General features: G+C 41.2%; 1 protein-coding gene across 8 annotated transcripts in view; it reads right to left on the bottom strand.

The window, feature by feature from the left end:
• Positions 1-19,062, bottom strand: part of Slc16a7 (solute carrier family 16 member 7) — a 160,252-nt gene that overhangs the window by 79,877 nt on the left and 61,313 nt on the right. The window contains exon 1 of one of the 8 annotated variants that reach the window (XM_028886302.2): positions 14,253-14,401. The exons of 6 other annotated variants lie outside the window; for them this stretch is intronic. The gene's annotated coding sequence lies outside the window, so the exon portion shown is untranslated. Of the gene's footprint in view, positions 1-358; positions 524-14,252; positions 14,402-19,062 lie in introns of those variants that run through there. One more of the 8 variants, XM_037196720.1, reaches the window with a different exon arrangement.

The raw sequence follows: 19,062 nt of genomic DNA, 5'->3' as shown, positions 1-19,062 counted from the left end.
CCTGGCTTGTGTCAAACTGACCAAACAAACAAAAACAAACAAACAGAAAACCCACACCAAGCCAAACAACAAAAAAGTATCACACTAGCCCTTAGATTCCTCCTCGATTTCAAAAGGATTAAATTAATACTGGCCTTAAGAAAGGAATCCTTAAAAATCCCTGGATATTTCTAGCGAAAGTACATAGCCAGAGAATACTTTTCTGACTCTCCCACTAAAATACTCATTTTTCAAACATCAAATAAGAAAATAATCCATATCATTATTAATTATTATTATTATTATTATTATTATAGTCTCAATAATATGAATCAGAAATAAGCTAGAATCTACTCAAAGTTTCTCTGAGGAACAGTACCATTCGAGCAGGATTAAATGATCACAACAAAGTGAGTCGGTCTGGCCAGAGACATGGGGCCACACAGTCTTTCGTGTCACCAAGATGAGCCGCTTCGGTCTACTGACTCCTCTAGCCACCGGACAGTGGGTCTCTCCTGTGAGCCATTGTTCCTTTCAGAATCCTGGGCACTTAGTTTCATTTATGACACATATCTCTGTCACTCAGGGCTAAGTCAGGTTAGGTCACAGGATTCTACAGTTTCTGCCCCTACCTCCTTTGAGTTAATATCATGAGGGAACTAGACTGTCTAAATGCTCCCCCTGGACACTGGCTAGAAGGAATACTATCATCTGGCTAGGTTCCTCTACATTCCATAGACAAAGCTGTGGAAAGTATACAATACACATGGTATCCATTATAAACTGTTCAGTGAAAATGAAGATATTAACTACTGTCAGCAAAACCCCAAAGAAGTATTGAAAAGTACCATAGTGGTGCTATTAGCTATAGTGCTTGAGTGAGAAGTGTAAGAAAATTATTTGTCCTCAAAGTAGCTGAGTGTAGTAGTCACACCATTATATATAATAAATACAAAATACTTTGAGTTAATATTACGTATACAGTTACTTTCTTGCTCCTTTAGGTCTTTTAAAAATATACCTTAAAATGGTTTTAATTAGTCAAATACGATCATAAAGTGAATTAAAAATAAGCCAAACTTGTATCTAAATGAAAAATATTTCCGTGTTGGCTTCTATTGCTTTTCTGTTTTGGTTATACCTAAGTGAATTAATAAGCCTGAAGAACTATAAAGATTTTTAAGCATGTGCCTAGAGAAGGCAACCACACAAACATTACAGATGTAAATAACATTTTCTGATTGGCACCAGACTGTATAAATAATATTTTATGCCGTCACATTCTAGGTAAGTGTCAACGAACAGGGCACCTGGCACTCCAACACGTAGATTTGGGGCAGGCAGTATTATTTCGTAGCTGTGGGCCCTATTCCGCAGACACAAAACTAAAGGACTTCCATGTCTTGTTCTAAGCCTTAGTATGTTCCCATAGGAAGACTCTCACTTTAGAACAAGGCTGGTGAAGGGTTAAACGCTCCGAACCCTCTGCTGCCATCCATTCAACTCTGATTTCTCCCTCTGGCTGTCATTATGTGTTCCACAGTGGGACTGGGATGCTGCCCTCTAGTAGTCCAGTGATAACGCTTTTCCACTGACTTAAACAGTCATTTTATAATTTCCAAAACAGGCAGAAGAAAGGAAACCTAGAGTTCTTTATAGATTTTGAAGGACTGCCTAATATTTAGTCAGGGTGGCGATAGAAACCTGTTGAAGGGAGTAACTGTGGGTTTGTGGGAACCTAAGAAAGTGATCAGTTTCCCTTTTTCCACTACAGACGTTCTTCAGTGTATACAGTGACACTCATCTCATAGACCTACTGGGAACTGAAAAGTGCTGAGTTGGGAAACATTGCCTGCCAACCGGAGGAGCATCACTGCTTAGCAATATGTACATGATAGACGAGATTGTTCATTCTCATGACAGGGCACGTAAATGGGAGTCATGTGATTCACCAGCGCCATCCAGCATTCAGGCCACAAGTCCAGAAAGAGCGTGGAGTTCAAAATTCACTTTCTACTTTTAGAAAATTCACTTTTTAGAGTATGTTCTAATCTTAAAATATCAAAGTACAACAAGCAAAACAAAAACAAAAACAAAAAAAAAAACATAAGTCAAACCTCACAATTTGAGCACAGTTTATACATTCCTAGGTCAATCAAACTGTGTCAGTTCTGGTAAAAATTCACCCTCTGGTATTCATCCCTACCACGTTTCCCTGTAAGCAGCATACAGTTCTCAACTACAAACTTGAAGTGTGGCCATGTGACTTCTTTGAGCCAGGGAATATGCCAGTGCCGTAGAAGCCACAACCAAAAGTAAGCTTAAAATTGTGTTGGCACATTCAACTTCACCCAGCCTCCTAAAATGACATCATATCTCATTAGCCTGGATTCCTGGCGGGGGGGAAATAAAAACATTCCTGAAAGTCAGCAATCATCATAATCATCACTGGAGGCAATATTGGCAATGAATCTCCAAGAGGCAAGAAAAAAAGCAAATGTATGTTGTTGGGAATGCAGAGACATTGGCATGGCTTTATAGAAGAGAGACCATCTGAGGTTGGGTACAGAAAACAGAGGCTGACTTGTACACTCAGCTAGCAAGGAGGCACTATCAGAGAAGGTTAGGGAAATGGCAACTTATTTTAGAAAGTGGAAAATAACTGGTAAACCCCTTTTCCTGTGATGTCCTAGAAAGGTATTTGGGTCTCCAGGAAAGAGGTAAGGATAGGATGCTGGCAGCTTCAGATGTTGTAATTAACTAGATTAATTGGCAATTTTGAGAAGCTCAATCACCTTACCATATTTAGCAGGCCTGCAAACAGAGATGTCAAAAGAAAACTGACATGCATTAAGGGACATCGGAACTGGCCATCACAGTACCTCCAACTTTAAACACTGGGCAGAATCTTCCAAGGGCCTCAGCAAATACACCTTAGATAAGACTGGATTACATTAATTCTGCACTCAAATCTCATTTATTCTTCACTGTGATGTTTCACAGGAACACAGAGGAACATTTTTGAGGGACTACTGTCTACAGATGAACAATAACAACACTCATCACATGAGCACTTTCATTGGCCTTTCTTGGAAGGGAGGTTGTTATGTATCTCAGGCTGCTGGCTCTCAATTCCATGTGTGGCTGAGGGTGACCTTAAACTGCTGATTCTCCTGCCTCTGTTAGAATTACAGTCATGAGCCATCATGCCTGCTTTGTTCAGGTGTTTGTTTTTGTTTTGCGCTCTCTCTCTCTCTCTCTCTCTCTCTCTCTCTCTCTCTCTCTCTCTCTCTCTCTCTCTCTCTCTGCTGTAGAATGAACCCATGGCTTCATGCATGTTAGGAAGCCTTCTATCAACCATGTTATAGCTCCAGTCTTGGGTTATGTTTCAGTTTTCTGTTTCCTAATTATGTTAGAAACTTCCATGTTTCACTTGGATGAAGTTATTTATAGTTTTTCTTTGTCATATCAAATGGTCAGTCTCATAACTCTGGTAGTTTAAGGCTACTAATACATACACAATAGGAGTTATCGAACACAAAAATCTGAAGCTCTGAGAACAAATGGAATGGCCCACATGGCTATTAAATGATGGGCAGAATGGCAACTCACAGTGGAGACTGCCCCAGGCTGGACAAAGTCATGATTTAAAACTCTGTCAGTATGGTACTAAAATCCATAAAATTTCATCATCTTACTTTAAATGGTACACAACTACCAGAATTTTACATTTTTTTTTTAATTTTTGGAGCATGACTACAGGTAATTGGAACTGCAGAAAATGAAATTACAGATAATAGAAACTACAGCCTCTTCATGTCTGCTCATCTTTAACCTTGCATCAAAACTAAGTTAAGTCAAAAGCAAAGTTACCAAGCCAGGGCAAACATCAAACTGTGAGCCTAGTCTTAGCATACTTTAAATTTTTCTTTATCTTATGTGCATTTTATTACTAGATTAAATTGACAAAATAAGGTTTATCATTTTTAGTGTACAGCATGATGTTTTGGTAGAACTATACATTATGGAATGGTTAGATCAAGTTACTTGACCTATCATTTGGCAAATAGCATTATGTTATGAGAACATCTAAACAGTTTTTTTTTTCAGTTAAAAAAGAAAATCTGTTGGAAGGAGATAAATAAGGAAAGATCACAAATGGCTGAAAGATGTTTAAGGAATTGTTCAACATCCTCAGTCATCAGGGAAATGAAAATCAAAATGACTCTGAAATACCATCTTACATCTGTCAGAATGGCTAAGGTCAAAAATACTGATGACAGCTTATGTTGGTGAGGATGTGGAGCAAGGGGAACACTCCTCCATTGTTGGTGGGAGTGCAAACTTATACAGACACTTTGGAAATCAGTATGGTGGTTTCTTAGATTATTAGGAATCAAACTACCTCAAGACCCAGCTATACCACTCTTGGGTGTGGTATTGTATTCTCCCAAATATTGTGTATGCTAATAAACTTATCTGGGATCAGAGACAGAGCAGCCACAATATTAAACATAAAGGATAGGCAGTGGTAGCACATGCCTTTAATCCTAGCATTCCAGAGGCAGAAATTCATGTGTTCAAGGATACAGACAGGCATGGTGACTCATCATGCCTTTAATCCCAGAAAGGAAGCCTTTAATCCCAGGGAGTGGTGGTAGAAAGCAGAAAGGTATATAAGTCGTGAAGACCAGAAACTAGAAGCATTTAGCCGGTTAAGCATTTGGCTGGTTAAGCTTTTATCTGGTTAAGCTTCAGGCTTTTGAGCAGCAGTTCAGCTGAGAGCCATTTGGGATGAGGACACAGAAGCATCCAGTCTGAGAAGACCAGCTGAGAAGTTGGCCAGGTGAGGTTAGCTGTGGCTTGTTCTGGTTCTCTGATCTTCCAGTTCACCCCAATACCTGGCTCAGGTTTGATTTTATTAATAAGAACTTTTTAAGATTCATGCTACACTTGGGCATATACCCAAGGAATGCTTAATCATACCACAAGGACACATGCTCAACTATGTTCATAGCATCTTTATTTGTAATAGCCAGAATTTGGAAACAACCTCGATGCCCCTCAACTGAAAATTTGATAAAGAAAATGTGGTACATATACACAATGGAGTACTGCTTAGCAGTAAAAAACAAAGATATCATGAAATTTACAGGCAAATGGATGGAACTAGAAAATATCATCCTGAGTGAAGTAACCCAGACTCAGAAGGACAAACATGGTATGTAGTCACTCATAAGCAGATATTAGATGTAAGGCAAAGGATAACCAGACTACAACTCACAGCTTCAGAGAAGCTAGATAACAAGGAGAACCCTAAAAGGGATGTGTGGATTGCCCTGGGAAGTGGAAATAGAAGAGATCTCCATGAGCAAACTGGGGGTGAGGGGGAGGGAATGGAGGGTAGGGGATGGGGGGTGAGAATATAAGGGAATGGGATGGTTGAGCTGAAACAGGGACAGAGTGAGAGAGCAAGGAAAGAGAGGCCATGATACAGAGAGACGTCAAGGGAAGAGGGAGAAACAAGAGTGCTAGGGATGTTCCCAGGAATCCACAAGGATGACCCCACCTTAGACTACAAGCAATAGTGGAGAGGGTGCCTGAACTGGCCTACTCTGGTAATCAGATCAGTGAACACTTTAACTATCATCACAGAGCCTTCATCCAGTCACTGATGGAAGCAGATGCAGAGATTCACAGCCAAACAAAGGCTGAGCTCCAGGAGTCCAGTCGAAGAGAGAGAAGAGGGATTCTGTGAGCAAGGGGCATCAAGATCATGATGGGGAAACCTACAGAGACAAGCAAATCAAACTAGTGGGAAATCATGAACTGTGGACCAATAGCTGTGGAACCTCCACGAGACTGGACTAGGCCCTCTGCAGAGGTGAGACAGATGTTTAGTGTGACCTGCTTAAGGAGCCCCTGGCAATGGGATCAGGATCCATCCCTGGAGCATGAGTGGACTTTTTGGAGCCCAGTGCCTATCATGGGACAACTTACACAGCCTTGGTGCAAAAGGAGGGCCTTGGACCTGCCTGAATGTAGCAGGCTCTGATGACTCGCCACGGGAGGCCTTGCCTTGGAGGAGGTGGGAATGGGGGCTGAGTTGAGGGAAAACAGGGGGCAGGAGGGGGAGGAGAAGGGGATCTGTGGCTGGTATGTAAAATGAATAGAAAAATTCTTAATAATAAAAAAGAGGAAAAAAAAGAAGTGGAGATCAGTGTGTCACCCCTTTCGATGTGAGAAACTCATTATATATTAAACCTATGTAGATTGGTGTGGCACACAAACAGAAGTGATGGTGTGCATCACAGTTAGTCCTCACTGTCCCCTTGACTGGACTCGGAATCGCCATGAAAACACACTTCTGGGTGTGTCTGCGAGGGTGTTTTCAGAAGGGTAAACTGAGGACTGAGGATTACAGATGGACCTCGCCATCACACGGGGCTGAGCACCAGGCCTTTGTCCGTTGTTCCCCTGACAATGGGCACAACGTGACTCCTCCCTGCTACCACGGCTTCCCGGAGATGACAGGCTGTCCTCTCAAAACCTCGAGCCGGAGGAGTAAACCCTGCCTTCCTCACGTCGCTTCTGTGAGAGTATTTTGTCACACACAACAGTGCAAACAGTAAAGCGTACAGTGCAAATGTTTGCACTAGCGAGATCGGCACCCACGTGATTGAAAAATGCTCCAAAGAGGGTTGTGCTACCACATGCCACATGTGGTGCCAACCTCATGGGGAAGCAACAAGTACCAGAAACAGAAAAAGTCAAAGGACCGGCGCAACGCCAACAAGCAGTAATTTGAAACGTGATTTTCAGAATTAGAACACAATGCACGCATCAGAGCACACAATAATGTGTCACCATTTAGGCAGGTGGCAGTTATACTTGGGTCTTAATTTCCTCATCCATAGAACGACAGGCTGAGAGGTCGCATTTTCTAAGGTTCTTTGGAGTTCCCTTTGCATCAGTCTATCACATTGAACCATTCTTCTGAAGACTTTCCTAGTGGGAAATATAAACGTCTTCCCTGATCCAAGAAACGGCACTACTATCCAAAACCAAATAATGAACATCTATAGAACCTGTGTACAGTTTCCCCAAGATTCAAAGAACTGGTTTGAATGAGCAAAGTGCTTTTCAAAGAATCGTGGAAAGAATTGCATGATCCAAGCAGACACAGTCTGTCCTCGGTCATGAAGCCCACGTGCTCCTGAGGCTAAGTCTTCCTTCTTAAACGAGCACTTAGAGTCCTGTTCCAGTCTCAAATGACAATTCAGTTCCCATAAAAAGCTATCATAGGGGATCCTCAGAGAATCTGATAATCGTGGGAGTAGTTTTCATTAATCAAGATCAAAATGGAGAAGTATATTTTTCATGCTATTTAAAAGAAAATGCTCCCATAAAACAGACAATTTGGCTCAATGCCACAAGTCAATCACATGAAGCTATTTCTGAAGATAAAATGAAAACAGCACCATGAATCCTATGTCTATATATTCAGTATTTGAAAGCACTCACTGTCTCCACTCACAAACTAGGCATTTTATACAGTTCTCTGTTTCTGAATAATTTATACACTATCAGAAACATGTACTGCACAACTGACAAATGACAATCATATCAATCATACCCTGTAAGATTGAGAAATTCATGTAAAATAGCATTTAAAAAATTGTCAAAACACTTGAGAGGTTGTGAAACACATACAAACTTTATGATACCACATTGGTGGAGACTAGTAATTGCTAACATTCATACAAAGGATTCATAAAACCAGTGAACATACTAGGGATTTTTTTTCACATTTTATGACATCCTCAAGATTTTAAGAGTTGTTACAGTTATCATCTCTAAGGAAGTTTCACACCCATGTGCCACTAAATTCCGAGCTCTAATCCCTGGCATTCAGAGTTTAAGGGCCACTAGAGATTGCATCAGGGCATTCTAAGAGAAGGAGGAGAGGTTCGACCCTCATGCCCTCTGCCTCACTATGTGATGCTCTGATATCATGGCACATAGGATGGGTATCATTAGGTGCCCTTACCTTGACCTAGTGCTTACCCACTTCTATTAGGAAATGAGTCATTATTGTAAGTCACCCAGTCTCAGGTCGGTTGTAATGAAGACACAGTTATACTGAGTGGAGCGCTGAACTGCATGAACAGTGTTAACTCCCAGGATGTGTTACACTAGGGTGGGAATAGAAGAAGTAACAGGGGACCACAAAAATACCAGTAAACTGTTCCCTGAAAGAGAGAGAAAGCACTACATCAAGATATATAGAATTGGAGAGAAATGAGAGTGAAAAGGAAAAATCCATTTGGAAATTATACTTTTTTTTTTCATTTTACTAGCAAGGACAAAATTGGGGTAGCCTACATCTTAAAAAAATGACCCTAAGGATAATGCAAAAATGGCTGAGGACAGAGGCTATGACAACCCACTTAGATTCTCCTACAGTCACTGTCTAGGCGTTTGCTCGCTGGTAGAGCTTTGGCGTCTTTCACAGTAGTGTTCTAGAAAATTCAAGGCACTGAGGATTTCTCGGGGAAAAGTAGACAGAGGGCAGATCTGAGCACCGTCAAAGACTTAGAACCATACCAACCCTTGGGAAATGGATACTAAGGAGCAGTGGGAAACGGGCTAAGCAGATGACAGACATTTGAAATTAGGGCCTCAGTGAAATCTTTCATTAAGACAGGGAGTCTAGAAGAGGACACTTTAACCTAGAGTGAGTTCCAGGGAGTAGCAACTTTTACAAATAACCACCGGCTTTAATAATGAGTGTTTAAACAGAGACTTCGCCGGGCGTTGGTGGCGCACGCCTTTAATCCCAGCACTCGGGAGGCAGAGCCAGGCGGATCTCTGTGAGTTCGAGGCCAGCCTGGGCTACCAAGTGAGCTCCAGGAAAGGCGCAAAGCTACACAGAGAAACCCTGTCTCGAAAAACCAAAAAAAATAAATAAATAAATAAACAGAGACTTCACTAAGGTCATTCCCCCAAATCCATGCTATGTGGCCTCAGATATTTCCAGCATGGATGTTAGAATTTCCAATAGAGCCAGGGTCTATAGATTAATGATCTGCTAGACCTATCAACTTCCACATAATTTCTGAATTTATGCTTTTAGTAGAAATTACACTGTAGTTAATAAAGAAAACAAAAAGCAGAGTTTCTTAAAAATCGAAGATTCCACTGAAAATTCAAATGATGAAAAAAAATCACAATTTTTTATTAGATACTTCTGCCATGAGGAAAATGCAAATTACTTATATAAATCTGTATAGTACTTGTCTAGCATGCACAGAACCCTACATGTGATCTCCTTCTACACCATGTAAATTGGACATGACAGCACATACGCTATTAACTTTAACACCTGGGAGTAGAAACATGAAAGTCAGAAGTTCAAGATCATCCTTGAGTGTACAGTGAGTTCAAGGCCAGTCTTGACCACATATGACCCTCGCTAAAATAAAGATGGTAAGAAAGAAAGACAGGAAGGAAAGAAAGGAGAGAGAGAAAGATATGGAAAGGAAGAAAAGGAGAGGTGGTAGGAAGGGGAAGAACACAGTAGTAAGTTAATGTGGCATGTTTTATTTCTTAAATTTTCAAAATATTATTATAATCCAAAGCACTCTCAAGGAGAAAAAAAAAGTGGTTTCTTGTGTTTTTGCTCTACAGAAATTATAATTTCAGTTAGTAAGAGTTGTGCCTAATTGTCTATAATTTTCTTAAAGTACAATAATGGACTTGGATAAATTAACAAAACTCTGTAACTGCTAAGTAGCCTTCATATGAGTAATACCTTACTGTTAATATAATAAAAAATCAGGAGTTACTTGACACTTTTTTAAATAGAAAAGAAAGAAAATTATGTCACTATACTATAAAACAACTGAAACTGTGCTTTTTTTCTAAACAGAAATCTAATTTAAAAACATTAGTTTATTCAAACTGCACATGTCCTCAATAAAAAAGAAATTTAAGTTTTTCATTCAATTACTGAAAGAGCATAGTAAAATGCTTTTAAAATGAAGCAAATTGTTTTTACCCAGAAGCATAATAAATCAGAACCAAACTGCCAGTCCTTAGTCACTGAGACCATCCATCTGCACCGTGCTTCTGCTGTCAGCTTGAGGTTTGAGGCTTAATCATTTCAGGAACAAGAAAGCCGTGAGTCATCGTTTGCCCAAGAGACACCCGGGTACACATATTCATACCACTGCCTTCATAAATTTCTTGACAATTTGCCTGAAGGTCAACCAGCAATGAAATCATAGCTATCATAGGTTTGGAACAGTATATGGGGAGAATGTTTTAATGAATATTTACCTTGCATTGTAATTTAATTTTATGTACATATGCAGTAGGAAATATGATTCAGAATGCAAATTTAGTAAAGTATGTAATGATCTTAAGACGCATTTAATAAATGCGAGAATTAGAAAGAACCAAGGAAACCTCAGAACTCCTGACCCCAAGTTATGTATTTTGTATAGGGTTAAATTTCACTCATTAGTATGTATAAAATAAAGTATCATTTGTTAATCTACAAAGGCTACTCAAATGCCATTGCATCATGGATTCTGTTTATTCAGACTATGGTGCAATTATGGCTGATTGGAAAACAGGCCACGAATTTCCCTCTCTTACATCTGCCTCTTGAAATAGCTCCATTTGCTTTTATATTTACTCTAGGGTTTGGCCATGTGATTTCTTTTATTAGCTTACTCAAGCTGTGGTAACATAGTTCAACAGACTGGGTAGCTTCAACAATGCAAACTGATTTTCTCCCAGATCCAGTAGCTGGAGGCCTAGGTCAGGTTTTCAGTGTGGAAGGCTTCTGGTGGGGGATGTCTCCCAGTGGGATCATCTGTTTTCCATGGCTCAAGAAAGGACTGATGGAGATCAAGACCTCAAGAGTCCTTATGAGAACACTAATGTCACCAGACCAGAGTCTTCCTTCATGACTCAATTACCTTCCAACAGCTCCATCTTCAAATACCATCACTTAGGACAGTATAGATGGCAACACAAATTTGGAGAACATGAATATTCTATCTAACACTGTAGCCAATGAATGAGTCAGTAGTAGACATGAATCATGTAGCCCTTTGAGAAGAATTGTATGGTTGAGCCTGTTTTCACTTACCAGGCATCAAAGGTATATTCTGATCCTTCTCTCTCTCTCTCTTTCTCTCTCTCTCTCTCTCTCTCTCTCTCTCACACACACACACACACACACACACACACACACACACACACACACACACACAAAACCCCCACTAAGGAACCTCAGCTCATCTTCTGAATCATGAAAGATATGAGGCTGGTTCCACAGTCATCCTTGATGACCCAGGCACGTTAAGGTACAGGCAAGTAATCCTGAAAAGATCAGCATTCCACTCTCTGAGAGAAGTATAACTTACTATTTCTGGGCCTTCCCAGCCCTCTCAAGTACTTGAGTTCTTTTTGGTCCCATCACATGCAAGTTTGGTTTAGGATATCTTGAAGTCATATCATTCTCTGTCAAACATGACCCCTCTGTGGGCTGCTGAATTGCCCTCCAGATGCTAATTGGATTCCTTGCCTAAATTCTGATGTTTCAGTAACAGGAACACAGGCTCCTGGTGTTATTTCCCCATTATTCTCTTCTCTCTAGCCTTTGCACACAGTGTCTCTCACTGTAGAGAACAATAACAAGACGTGTGACTTTACCTTGCCCAAGCAGACCTATCAGCAGTGGAGATAACCTTGGTGCCCTGACACCAAGTATCAACACAGTTCAGAATAACTGCTGGTCTCACTCGCTGACTACGTCACTCAAATGTCAACACCAGTTCGTATATAATCTGAGTTCCTTGTGCCTGGTGATCTGAGTGATCGGTCACCTTGGAGAGTTCTATTGCTGAAGTTCTGCCACAGAAAAGAAGCCTCGATTCTACCATTTCATCCACAAGACTTATAAAATCAGCCCTTGCTGGAGGGAGTTGGGTTGGTCATACTAAACTCACAGTCATGGAAGGACCCGGGGCCCATGTCTTCATTCCATGCATAGTTGCTTGGGAGATAACAACAGATATGCAAAAAGGTGTTATAGGTCTCAAGAGAAGCTTATCTCCACTTGAGCTGACTGTACCATCAGAAAGAGAAAATGGCTTCAGTGGCTTCTGTCTTACTTCTGTAATGTAAATATTATACTTTGGTGCACAGGAGAAAAGTTAGCTCAATATATAAGGTGAGTGTTTCATGGTCTAAGAAAAATGACATGAGGATATAATTTTCTTATCAAACTGGTTGAGGAAAGCTGGTCTATAATAATGCTTGTATAGAATAGTGTAACTACACAGCCAAGCTGATCATGATTCCATTGGCTTAACCTGAAATGATGAAATGATTTACTAAGATGACAAGATGAGAGAAAAAAAAAAAAAAAACACCCAACAGGAATGTCTCCTAAGGTTCTTGTGAGAGGGGTGATGTTCTTCATGGATACAGTGGCTCCCTCTTCTAGTTAGTTACCAGTGGTGCCCAACAAAGATTACCACCAAGGCCATTAGAGCTTAAAGTCAGTCACTTGGAGAGATTGGCACACAAAGTACACATATAACATTTTTATAAAAGTTATCCAATATTCTATTGGGTGTGTAAGAAATAAGCTTTGTGATTTTTCCATTATTTTTGTCCATTTCCTCTTGGCTTTTATGAGAAAGATATTCAATGTGTCTATGGCTTTTAGAATATACTAAGGAGGAAAAAATGAATATATTACATACCGATACAAATTATTTTATTGCTAACAAACACTGAATGTACTGGGGATTACAAGTGAAAGAACTTATATTCACTAGTCTTATGGTTTATATATTGAGTTCCCCAGTATTTTATATATGGAAAGCTTAGTTTCAAGGTCAAGAGGCTAATAGTAGGTGGTGGGGATGTGGGAGACCCAACCTCGTAGAACATTAAAATACTGTGAACATCTTAAAGACATTGGAATCCAGCCATTTCCTTTCATTCTCTCTTCTCTCCCTCTCCCTCTGGCCCCCTTGCCTGACTATCCCTCCCCATTTTCTGCTGCCTTGAGACAAGAGAGTTTTCTCCACAATGCGTCCTGCCATAATTTTCTGTTTCAGCTGAAGTCAAAGTCATAGTACCAAAAAACACATGAACTGAAACTTGTTAAGCCACGAGTAAAGCAAAATCTCTCATTTTGTGAATAGTTTATGTCAGTGGCATAACCGACAGTGTGCATGGCCTATAAATGATACACTACATCAATGACGTAGTACTAAACTGGGCTCAGTATGGCGGGATTCTCAGATCCAGTATTCATTCTGCATATATTGATGACACGCATTATAGTGCACTTTTGAACTAGCCTCAAGAAATAACTAAATCTACCTGCCAATTACTGTCAGAGAGAACAGCTCGACACTCATTTTGCCAATACAAACTCATCTGTTTTGGCAAATGTCCTTCTACACTCAGAAGCAAAATGCTAAAATTTCTGTCCAACACATAGGCTTCGTTGTATGTGGAAATGTCAACCAGCAAAGCCACTCAGATGGTCTCTTACACTGTTCCATGTCCTGAATCTTCTAAGAGCCTTGTAAGTTTTAAGACAAGGGTGATAAAGAAGAGGAAGTTTTGCCTGAAACATTCAAGTCAGATCAAGTCTTTTATGTTTTATGATATAGAGCTCCATGGCTTCATTAAATCTTTGGTTCAAGTGACTGAATCAAACCAAAGACAATTAGCTGAATTCAAATTCTCAGGCTGTTGCAAAGCATGAAAGCAGAATTATCTTTGTAGAGCTGCGATACACCCGTCCATCTAGGGAAAATACAAATATGGTTCTTTGACTTTTATATAAGGATATCATTTTGTCAAACCCCACAATGAGAATTCAAATCAACTACATCCAATAGAAACATAGAAAACTGTGGTGCCGACCACTGCAGATTCATTCTATCTAGGTTTAGTCAAAAATCAGCCGCCAGATCGTGAAAGTCTATACATTTACATTTGGCGGTAACTCCTCTGCTGTAAGCAAAATCAAAGCTGAACAGAGAAAACCAAATTAAGTACTGATGGACATTTCTACTGCCCTGACACAGAACAGAAGCAGTGTTGTGAAACCGTGATCTGCTGGAGCCTGGAGGCTGTCAGTGAAGCTCACATCCAAACAGCAGAAGGAGGTTAACTGCTCTGTGAAGATGGAAGATTAGAAAGACTGCTACTGGTATGAGCCCGGTACTCACCTGCCCTTGCTTTCCAAGTCCTCATGTCCTCCTGAAGGTCACAAGCACACAGGACAATTAACAAAACAAAACAAAAACAAACAGTTCAGCCAAGAGGACGTGGGCGGGGCTGCACATGGAAATCAGAATGACGCCTGGATTTCCACAGCTCCAAACTAGTACATGACCTAGTACATGTGACCTCTCTCTTAAGATAAAAGGAAGGAAAAAAAAGAGCCTATGACTCAAAACTTGGAATAACCTACAACCACTCATTTCCCTCCAGATGTGCACATCTGTACCGAAGAACTGCTTCTGGCACAACTTACATACACAGTATAGAAAAACACAAACACTTCACAGGGGGCTGGCTGGACAGAGACACTGAGAAGGTCCACCGACTCATGCAGTGGATTTTTTTTTATTTAATTATTATTATTTTCCTTTGTATAGGAATAAAATGGATGCGCCCAAGTATCCTGAGTCAGTCACAGAATCTAGCCAAAGCTGGGCTGAGTTATTCTCCTACCCACTTAGAATTGCTATTATGTAACAACTTAAAATTAGTGAGTAACAAAGAGTATTGGATTAGTGAAGGACAATCAACTGGCAGTGTGAAAGGACCCCTCAATGACCCCTCCACGTGGAAGAACAGGACAGAAGCACCTCCCCAAAGTAAAAGTAGATAGATGGAACCCACCAGCCCACTTGATAGTGTGCAGCTGAGGGAGATGAAATCAGGTCAATAAAGACACACCTGCCTGCCAGTGTTTACTGTAGCATGTGTACAGTATTATTTAGTCAGGCCACAGAAAACAATGAAATCCTGTCTTTTGCGTTAAGCTAAGTGACGTAACCAAGGAAAGAACATATGCCTTGCACCCCCACTTGCCTTTGCAAGTTAAAAATCATGAACCTGAGTGTAGAATCATGGTTCCCAGGAATCAGATAAGGTGTGGAGGTGGAGGGACTAGAAGGCAGGGTGGGAAAAGACACTGGAATCCACTAATGTGTATAATTAATGTTTTAATAAAAAATAAAAGTGATACATAATTAGAGCTGGAAGGATAGCTCAGTCAGTCAGGCACTTGCCCTGCAAGTTTGAAGACCAAAAATCCATTGGGAGTGGTAAAATGTGCTTATAGCCAAAACACCAGGTGTGAAAAGGCCCCTTTTGGGTTGTTGGTCAGAGGAGTCCAAGAGATTCCAAAAACATCACAAGTGATTCCTATTGCCCTTTGCTGGCCCTCAAAGGTGTAAGAGAAATCCTTAATGCCGAAGACACTATGGAACTTAGATGCAGAGCCCAGAGGCCTCCGAGCTAGAACTAATCCTACCAGCTTTCTCCCTGGAGACTAGCTTTTGTGGTACCACAAGGCACCATGCGAGATTCCAAAGGTGGTGAAGTAATGAACAGTTCTATCCAGATGTGGCACACAGGAACCACCACTGCTAGCATGGCACAACAACCTTAAGAGTGTAGCAGTGGCACACACTTTGGCATTAACTGACAGCTCTCTAATTAGACATAAGACCTCTTCAACAAGAGAGAATTCATGCCTGGTCCTGGAAACCTAGTCACCTCTCTGGGCTGGTGAAGTCATGAATCTTAGAGGAAAACATACAATGGCTATTTTAATAGCCAGCATAATCACTAACTACATTAGAACTACTTTTCCTTATACCCACACAGAGTAGTCCTCATCACCCAACAAGGAAACTCCTCTGTGGAACAGGGGACCATTGCCGACAACTACAACCAACTAACATGAAGAGTTGTGGGGTCCAGTTCCAACTGATACATCACCAACACAGCTCCCGTACCTAAGGCTCAGGGTTGATTGGAGAACAGGAGTCAGAAGCAATTACTGTTGAGAGTATGTCTCCTAGTGATGTCAGAGGTGACAGGGATAAAGTCTCACCAACATGGCTTCCTGAACAGGAGCTGAACACAGATGACACCAATAGAAATGATAACGTGTACAGAGGGAAAGCTCAAGAGGTCTCAGCCCAAGACGAAGAACGACAGGCAGCTTAGGAATACTGGGGGTGGGAGATTTAGACTTCCTAGGAAAACACACACCTACAGGTTATTGAGTACCAAACTGTCAGCCCTGAAAACTTAGATACAAGTTACATTATACAGATTGAGCAGGTTGTATTTATGTATTTAGGAACATACACACACACACACACACACACACACACACAGAGAGAGAGAGAGAGAGAGAGAGAATGCAACAACAATTAAAAAAACAAAGCCATGAATTTGAAAGAGAGCAAGGAGGGATATATGGGAAAGTTTAAAGAGAAGAGAAATTGATGCAATTCTATGATCCTGTAACCTCAAAAATCTTAAAGACAGTAGATGTATCACACAAAACTCTCAAAAAAATGAAATAAATGAGAACAAAACATTCAAGGAAATGTATAAATTTAAAATTCAAAACAGATAGTAAAGAATATAAGAAAAGAGGCATAAAGGACCATCTTGTCTGAGGACCTTGCATCCCTTGAACTGCACACATGGATGTCAGATGTTTGAAATTCTTCCAGCCATCAGAAAAACTGCCAGCCTGCCCTGAAAGCAACAAAGACAAAGGACAAACAACCACCTGAAAGAAGAACTCTGAGGGTAGACCTGTGGCTGCGCTCCCAGACACAGGGGGTAGAACTATGGCTGCCCTTCCAGACACAGGGCCTTCTTGTTTGGAGAGAGAAGAACCACACCCAGGAATGAGGGGGCAGAGGTGACTCCAAGGATGGAAGAAACAGGGCTGAAGGGCCATGGAGCTCGGGTCCAGAACTGAGCAAGACTGGAGACCCTGGACTGAGGCCCACAGTCGCCTGTGGCAGGCTCAGGAGACAGTGTGCCATGCCTGTGCATAACTGTTAGATTTTGTTCTGCTGGGCTGCAAGCTTCCTCTACACTAGTGAAACCTTTCTTTCTTCCTTTTTTTCCTTCCTTCCTTTCAACTTCCTCTTTTTTGGAATAAATGTCTTGCCTTTCTCTCCCCTGATCTTAGTCTGGGATTCACAACACTGGTTTCCAAGGTTTCAGAGGTCCACAGGGGGAGAAGAATTTTATTCTGGAACTTGGGCTCTACTCCATGTCTCTCCATTTATTTCGGTAGGATGTAGACTATGAGTTGATGTTAAAGGGCTAGTATTTGAGACGCTGGGATCTAGTGAATGTATCTGGGGACGGGCAGGATCAAGGTCAGAGAATCTTCTGATTAGATTACATTCCTGAAAAGCAGGAATTCCTTTATAGTGTGTCATGATTTGGAAACAAAGTATACTGGTCAACTTTCTATTTCAAAAACAACTCAATAATCAACTTACAAAGGCAGGACACATATTTTGCCTAATAGTTTGGATAATGTAGACCATGATCAGTCTGCCCTGTCCTTGAGCTTGTGACTGCACATCACGTATAGGAGAACAAAACCACTCACTTCCTGGCTGGAGAGGTAAAGTCAGGAAGAGGAGGGGCTTATATCTTACTATCTCCTTAAGGGCATGTCTACCATAACCAAACTTGTCCCACTAACCCACACCTCATGGAGCTTCCACTGCCAAGCAAGGAACAAGCTTCTAACACACAGGGCTCCGAGGGATATTCTACATGCAAATTCTAGCACAAGGCTGCTGCAGATGTGCCTGCTTTAAACACATGGGCTGGTTGCTTGCCATCATGAGGGGTGTCCTTATAAGAAGGCATCCCTGGAATATGGGGGGGAGCGTCATGTGAAGACTGAGGTATATATACTGGCATGACAGGGCCGTGAGTCAAGCAAAGCCTAGGTCAGGCCAGAACTGGAGGAGACAAGAACATACAGCCCCGCCTACCTTCACCTCCTTTCACACTGCCAGCCTCCAAAATGGAATGAGAAGAGTTTTCAGAGGGTCTAAGCCACCCACCTGATGCAGCTTTGTTCAGGCAGACCTAGGAATGCCAGGAAGGCTGCATCGCATACCAGGTCCAAGGCTCTGTAATTGGCCTGCTTGGCAGGCTGCATCAAGAAAGCCAAGCTTGCCAACTGCTAGAGCCCTGACTCTTGGAATGTAATGGGGGTTCTCACAGGTCATGTGATTCACCTACGATCTAAGAAGTCAGTGGGTGAAAGCCAGGTTCTCTAACTCCTGCATTCTGCCCAAAGACATTGATGCCCAATTGCTTTTTTGTTTTGTTTTGTTTTGTTTTGAAGAGAATCTGAAATCTTATGTGTCTCCATGTTATTTAATGTCTATGAGAACCTTGACAGACGTCAACAGTGCATAATTCAGTTTATCCATGTCTAATCAACGGGCTAAAGAAACAGAGATAAGCTTTTTGATGGTCACGTGATGTGTAAACTTGTGATGGAAAACTGAGCAGGAAATGACAAAAGGCACAGTGCATCAGAGTAGACACGAGTTACGTGCTAATTGAAGAGTATACTACAACTATAAGAAGAAATGTGAATATATCCAACTCAAAAGAAAAAGCAACAACAACAAAAGCAACCACAACAAAAGCAACCTAACTTCAGGCTGGGGAGATGTCTAGGTGAAAAAGAATGCGTGATCTGCAAACGTGAAAACCTGCTATGGAATCCCCAGCATTCATGTTTAAAATCAGGTATGGCTGTGTGCCTGTAACCTTGGTATTGGAAGGTAGAGACAGGGGGATTCCACAAGGATGTTGTCCAGTCAGCTTAGTTAAAATGGCCAACTTCTGGTTCAGTGAGAGACTGTGTCTCTCAATAAGACACGTGGAGATCAAGGGAGAAAGCACTCTACACACCTGTCATTGCCTCTGCACACATGAACATGAATGTGTACCTGA

This window comes from Peromyscus leucopus, chromosome 18 (genome assembly GCF_004664715.2).
Source record: "Peromyscus leucopus breed LL Stock chromosome 18, UCI_PerLeu_2.1, whole genome shotgun sequence".
Classification (NCBI taxonomy): domain Eukaryota; kingdom Metazoa; phylum Chordata; class Mammalia; order Rodentia; family Cricetidae; genus Peromyscus; species Peromyscus leucopus.
Note: the sequence above shows the minus strand (reverse complement) of the source record. Positions and strands in the feature narration are given on the sequence as shown.